General features: G+C 40.6%; 1 protein-coding gene across 2 annotated transcripts in view; it reads left to right on the top strand.

Annotated features, from left to right (window-relative positions):
• Positions 1-426: 426 nt before the first annotated feature.
• LCA5 (lebercilin LCA5) overlaps positions 427-6,000 on the top strand; it is a 48,453-nt gene continuing 42,879 nt past the window's right edge. Inside the window, exon 1 of one of the 2 annotated variants that reach the window (XM_081530393.1) lies at positions 427-620. The gene's annotated coding sequence lies outside the window, so the exon portion shown is untranslated. Of the gene's footprint in view, positions 674-6,000 lie in introns of both variants that reach the window. The other variant, XM_081530394.1, reaches the window with a different exon arrangement.

Genomic DNA, 6,000 nt, shown 5'->3' with positions numbered 1-6,000 from the left:
CAGAGAAGCGACTGGCTGTTTCTAATTTCAAACCAAGTGATTTCCAAAAGCGACCCGAGACAATATTCATTGTTTTCAATTAGGCAGTGGCTCATTTTTACAATTGACTTCACCGGAGGACTTCACCTCCCACCACCCACAGAACCGCTAGACCCTCTGCGGCCACGACTGGCTCCGCGCAGCCTAAAAAGGCCGGGCGGGCTTCTCGCGGTTGCGGCTCGCACGGCTTCGCCCCTCTCCTCAGCCGCCACAGCTAGAGCGGTCAGCCAATGGCCGCCTTCCCTCGTACGCATCGTTCCGCCTTCCAGTTCCACCGAAGCCAATAGAAAGAGAATCCTGTAGCAACAGAAGCCAATGGGAGGTCGGGGGCGGGCATATCATTGGCTGCGGGCGCCCCGCGGTGCAGTCTGGTCCTACGCCTCCGTTACCCTGGAGCCGAGGTGCCGCGCCGCCGCCGCCCAGGCTTACAGTCTCCGCCCCTCCTCTAGCGCCGTGTTCAAACCTCCCGCACCCCGGCCCCCTCCACGCCCGCCCCGCAGCTTCCTCAGCCCCCCGCAGCCGAGTCAGGCACCCCCTCCTCCCCCTTTAGCCGACAGACGCCGAGGCCCCGCGGAGAGAAGGCAAGGCGACGGGCGCCGCGTCGGCGCTGAGGAGGGGCCGGAACGGGTTGGAGGTGGGCTTTAGGGTGGGCGTGGAGATAAGAGGGGAGTTGTGGGTGCGGGGCGAGGCCGGACTTTAGGGGCGCTGGCGAGGTGGCTTTCGTGGACAGAGGCGTGCGAGTGGACTTGTTAAAGGGTTAGGCATGGAGGAGGATTTGGGGAGGCGGGGAGGAGAAAGTCCCTAGGAATGTAAATCTCGAGCCCGGCACGTAGGAGGGTCCCGGGAGGAGGGGAATTTGAGGGGAAAGAGTTGGGGGAAAAGGTTGATTTGGGATCGGGAAGAGAAGGAAGGGAACGCATTGCAGGAGTACTTAGAGGAGGGGTTCGGGGTTAATTAGAAAACCCCAGAGGCCTGTAGATTGAAGGTGGGAAAAGAGGACCAGAGTCAAGAAGGGGAAAGAGGCTGTGTGTGAGGCTTTGGGTAGCTCTGGGATGATAAATGATTGGAAATGAAGACTGTGGTTAGAGTGGAAAGGATCTTTGGTGCAGGCTGTGAAATTTTTATGAAGCCTTCAGAGATGGAATGAGAGGAGGAACTAGTTGGCCAAAAAAAGTCTTTTTGGCGTAGATGAGTTGGAGTGGGTACTCAGATACTTGGTGGTGTAAGTTTGCAGGACCACGGGATAGTGTTAAACAGTGGTGAAGAACACGGGTCCAATTCACCTGAGCTTCGTTTCCTCTTTTTGACTCACCTGGGCTTAACCCTCTCTCATTGACTCACCTGAACATAAATCCCTCTCATGCACTTTGCAGCTGTGGATAATCTACAAACATAAATTAGTAACAGATTCCTGGCTAGGAACAAATTACTAGGACCATTTTTTCCCATTTCAGAATGGGAATAGTATTATAGATATCGTAAAGATTAAATTTATTGAGACTGTTCACATCTATACCTACATAAGTGAAAAAAGAATTGGATATTAAATAGTCTGCCCTGAGTGGTGATTTTCAGTCATGGAGCACCCTCCTGAAAGTCTGAAGAAAGTTTTGGCTCCTGTCTCTACAAAAGTACACTTAGGCGGGCACCTACATGTTTATGATGGTCCTTCAGGTTGAGAGTTTGGATTAGGTATCTCTTTGGGACAAAGTCATCATTTAAATGAGTTTTGTTGTTGTTCAAGGGGCTTCATGCAATTTGGAAAACAGTAAAACAGAAAAGGATACAATTCTGGAGATTCTTTACTTTTTTTCTCACTTTAGTGTGGTTATTATTTTAATCTTTTTTTTTCAGTTGTAGTTTTACATTTGAATTTTATATTACTGTTCTAAGTATTTCACTTTAGGATTATGCTGAATGTTGACTTGCATGTTTATTCAAAATATAATAGGAAATAATTTGTTTTGATTCTCTTAAGTTGACAGAGTGTCATTTTAGATGTCAAAAAGTAACTGTGACTTGAGAAAAGCGATTTTTCTTTTGTCAGAGTCGCATCTCTTCTGTTAAACAGTCATGGAACCATAATTCTGTATAACACAGTAGAGGACTGTTAGGATAAACATGCTAATCTCTCTCCTGGTTCTTCTCCTGCCTATCATTCCCCATCTTCTGTATGGAATCCTCCTTTATCCACCACTTAATTATTATGTTTCCTCATAATTCAGTCTTCTGCCTTCTGTTCACTCTGTTCTTTTCTTGGCTGAGTTCATTCTCAGGCTTTTGATAGTCTTCGCTTCCACCTCCTATATTTTTATCAATATACAATGCATTTTTTAAATCTCTTTCCTGGAACACTTGAGGTAGCTATAAATATATATAATTGATTTTTGGTATTTCCACATTGATTTCCCATAGGCATCCTAAACTCTGTGTCTGATATCGAACTCATCAGGTTTCCCCGCCAAATCGGTCCTGTTGAATGGTACCATATTCACCCAATTTTTCAAGGGTTTATTTAGGTTCGTTCTTCTACTCCACATAATAATTGGCCACAACATCCAGTTTATTTTACTTGATAAACATGTCTGAATCAATTCTGCATTCTGTATTTCTAAGTTACTGAAGTTCAAACCTCTATCATTTGTCACCTTATCTCAAGGCCAGTTATTATTCCTTCAGCTTTATTGCTCTCCAGTTCTTGGGTTGAGGATGAATCATTGTATTTTTGAATCATGGATAGATCTTTGTCAGAGGTGATCATTTTAATCTTATTGAAGATCCTTTGCTTTCAATTAACTTAGTATGGCATAAAAATACTTCTTGTAATGGTCTCTTCCACTTAACTCTCTTGGTTATTATTATCAATACTTTATCACTACCCCCACCCAATGCAGTCATTTTAAACCATCATTGTCCAATAGAAATATAATGTGAACTGTATATGTAATTTTCAGGAACCGCACAAGAAATTACATACAGGTGAAATTAATTTTAATAATATATTTTATTTGACTCAAGATATACAAAATACTGTTACAACACATTGAATATTAAGATTATTAAAGAGGTATTTTGTGTTCTTTTCATGTACTGTTTTCAAAATCCCATGTGTATTTTATACTTAACAGCTTATTTCTGTTCTAACTAGCTATATTTCAGGTTCTCAGTCATCACCGTTTTAGACAGCACAGTTGTGAACTATTTGCAGTTTATCTCACGCCTTTTACTTTTGCACACGTTTCCTCTTACTGAAATAGGGTCTTCCTTCATCAACTGTCCTCTTTTGCTAACCTTAGCTGTCATCTTGACCCCACAGAACACAAATACACAACCCAAATCATTGACCTCTGCTAATACCAAATAACTCAATTTTAGGCGTTTTCTCCTCTGTCAGTCTTCCCAAACTCCTTTTTGTTCTCTAATCATAGTTTTGAGTTTCCTCAGCTTCCGTTACTTCCCTTTATCATTAGTATTTAATACTCTTTATCTTTCTCTTCAGGCTGGGAGTTTGTTAATAGTAGGGATCAGTTGTCTCATTTTTGTGTCTCCAGCTTTATCCATAGTTCAGTGCTTGATGGTAGGTGTGCAGTAAATGCCGCATGAATGAATATTCTGTGATGCTTTCGTTTGACTGACTGAAGTGTTGGAATACATACTGTAGTGAAGATGCGTTAATTTGACCCATGCTTCAGTGTGCTGTTTAAAAGAAGTTGATTATACCTTAAATCTTAAGTCTAGCCTTTACTGTGATCTGCCCTAGAGTCTAGGAAACTATACTTAAAATCTAAACATAGTTTGATTTTTAAGCAAAAGTCGGTGTTGTGTAAATATATGTAGGATAAGGAACCACTTAGCAACATCCTAGAATGTCGAGAAGTAGAGGAATGGAAACGCTTTACTTGTTTCTAATCATGTCTCCCTTATAGGAGAGAAAGAGTTATAGCTTTAATGCAGCAATATTGTTTTTACCTTAATCTCATCTTCAGTTATTTGTGTTTTTGGTGGGAGAGAGGGTAGATACTGTTCATATCTTTCGCTCCTAGTTTATTTGTATTTCACTCATCTAGTTGGCTATTGTGTGAACTCTTGTTGGCAGTAGAGGTGGCTAGGTAGCAATGTTTTATGCAAAGAAGCTGAACACAGGGAAATGACAGGAAATTAACAGTTGTTTGATTTTGCATAGTTTTTTTTTTCTTAAAATGAATTTTTCTTAAAGTCATGTGGATCAGATGCTTATTATAATATTCAGTATACAGTGGACTCTACAACTTTGGTTTACTTTCTGATTCATTTGAAACTGGATCTGTATATCCTTTATAGGAGGCAATTCTGTTACTGCAGAAGCTTGTGGTAATATTTTTTTCTGACCTGTGACGTGTACTACTTGAAACTTTTTAAAGACAGGTTGGAAAATGATAAGTGTAGAATTGATAGCTTTCTAGCATTGCCACAGTAGCACTCCTGGCCACTTTTGGAAGATAAACAATTCTTAGAAATTGAAATTGGGACAAGATTTATAGTTTTTATCTGGTTACCCTTGTACAATTAAGAGAAACAGATGAGCAACTGTTAACTGATTCATTCTATGTCACAAAAAATTAGTTTAAATTAGCTGGAGAGCTATACGTGAAGTGTAAATCTTCAGTGTTCTCTGTTGATAATTTTTTAAGAAAAAAAATTTTATTCACTTAATGTGACTAGTTTATATTAGTCTAATAGAAATTATTGTAACTGCAGGTGGAATTTATTTTGTCTGAAGCCCTATAGGTTATTTCCATCATTTAAAATTAACCCAGTAAGAATATTCCAACTTTGTGATAGGAATGGCTCAGAACAAAACTTTGGATTTGTTCATTTTCTCCCTTCTTAGACATTTTAGAGATTTATGTAAGTCTTATCAATTAGTTGAATGTGGGACGATTTAATTATTTCCTTTAAAATGGAAAGGTACATTTTATTGAATGAAACTAATATTCAAAATAGCATTATAGATTAATCATTTCACGAAAAGATTAATGCATGGTATTGTGATTATTCTGGTGAACTAGACAGATAAGATTTCTGTTCCCCTGGGTATCATATTTAACAGGAAGAGACAAATGTGAGATTAATCCCAATAGTAACGAAGTCTGTGAAGAAAATAAAGCAGAGTAATCTCACCTTTGTGAAGTTCTAAGGGAAGGTCCTGGGTAAAAGGTACAGCAGATCTCTGAGTTGGTGACATGTTTGGCACATTAGAGGCGCAAAAGAATGCCCCTGTAGCTGCAGAAGATGAGGGCATGAGATAAGGATGGAGAAGCAGGCAGGAAGGCCAGATCTTACAGGTGTTTGCGAGTCTGGTTAAGGAATCTGATGACTACTGGAAGCCGTTGAAAGATATTAAGCAGAAGATCTGCTTGATGGTATCTGATCTCTGTGTCACGTAGCTTTCTGTAACTGGGGCAGCAAGAATGAAAGCAGAATATCAGTTAGGAGGCTATTGCAGAGAGAAGATGGTGGTTTGGACCAGGGCAGTAGCAGTGGGAATGATAAGGAATTATCTAATTTGGAATATATTTTGGAGATAAACCAGCCTGGCTTTACAGATGGTTTGGTTGTGGGATGTAGGATTAAGAAGAAATCCAGGATTATCCTTCGATTTGTGGCGTGGATAATTTAGTAGATGGAAATGCCATTTCATGAGGTCAGAAAAAGAGGAAAGAGCCGGTGAGAGTAGAAAGCGAACAGATCATGATTTTGTATTGGCATGTTCAGATACCCAGCTGGAGTTGTCAAACAGGAAGGTGAATATATGAACCTGGAAGGCAGGGTAAGTGAAGTCTAGATGAGATCACCTAAGAAGAGAGTGTAGATAAAAGAGGGCCTAATACATGGTGCCTTGTGTATTGCAGCCTTTAGAGATCAGAAGAAGGAGACAGATTCAACCAAGAAGACGAAGAGGTAGCCAGTGAGGTAGTGAGA

This window comes from Giraffa tippelskirchi, chromosome 9, assembly GCF_054371585.1.
Source record: "Giraffa tippelskirchi isolate mGirTip1 chromosome 9, T2T-mGirTip1v1.2.pri, whole genome shotgun sequence".
Lineage (NCBI taxonomy): Eukaryota > Metazoa > Chordata > Mammalia > Artiodactyla > Giraffidae > Giraffa > Giraffa tippelskirchi.
This window is presented reverse-complemented; position numbering and strand designations above follow the sequence as displayed.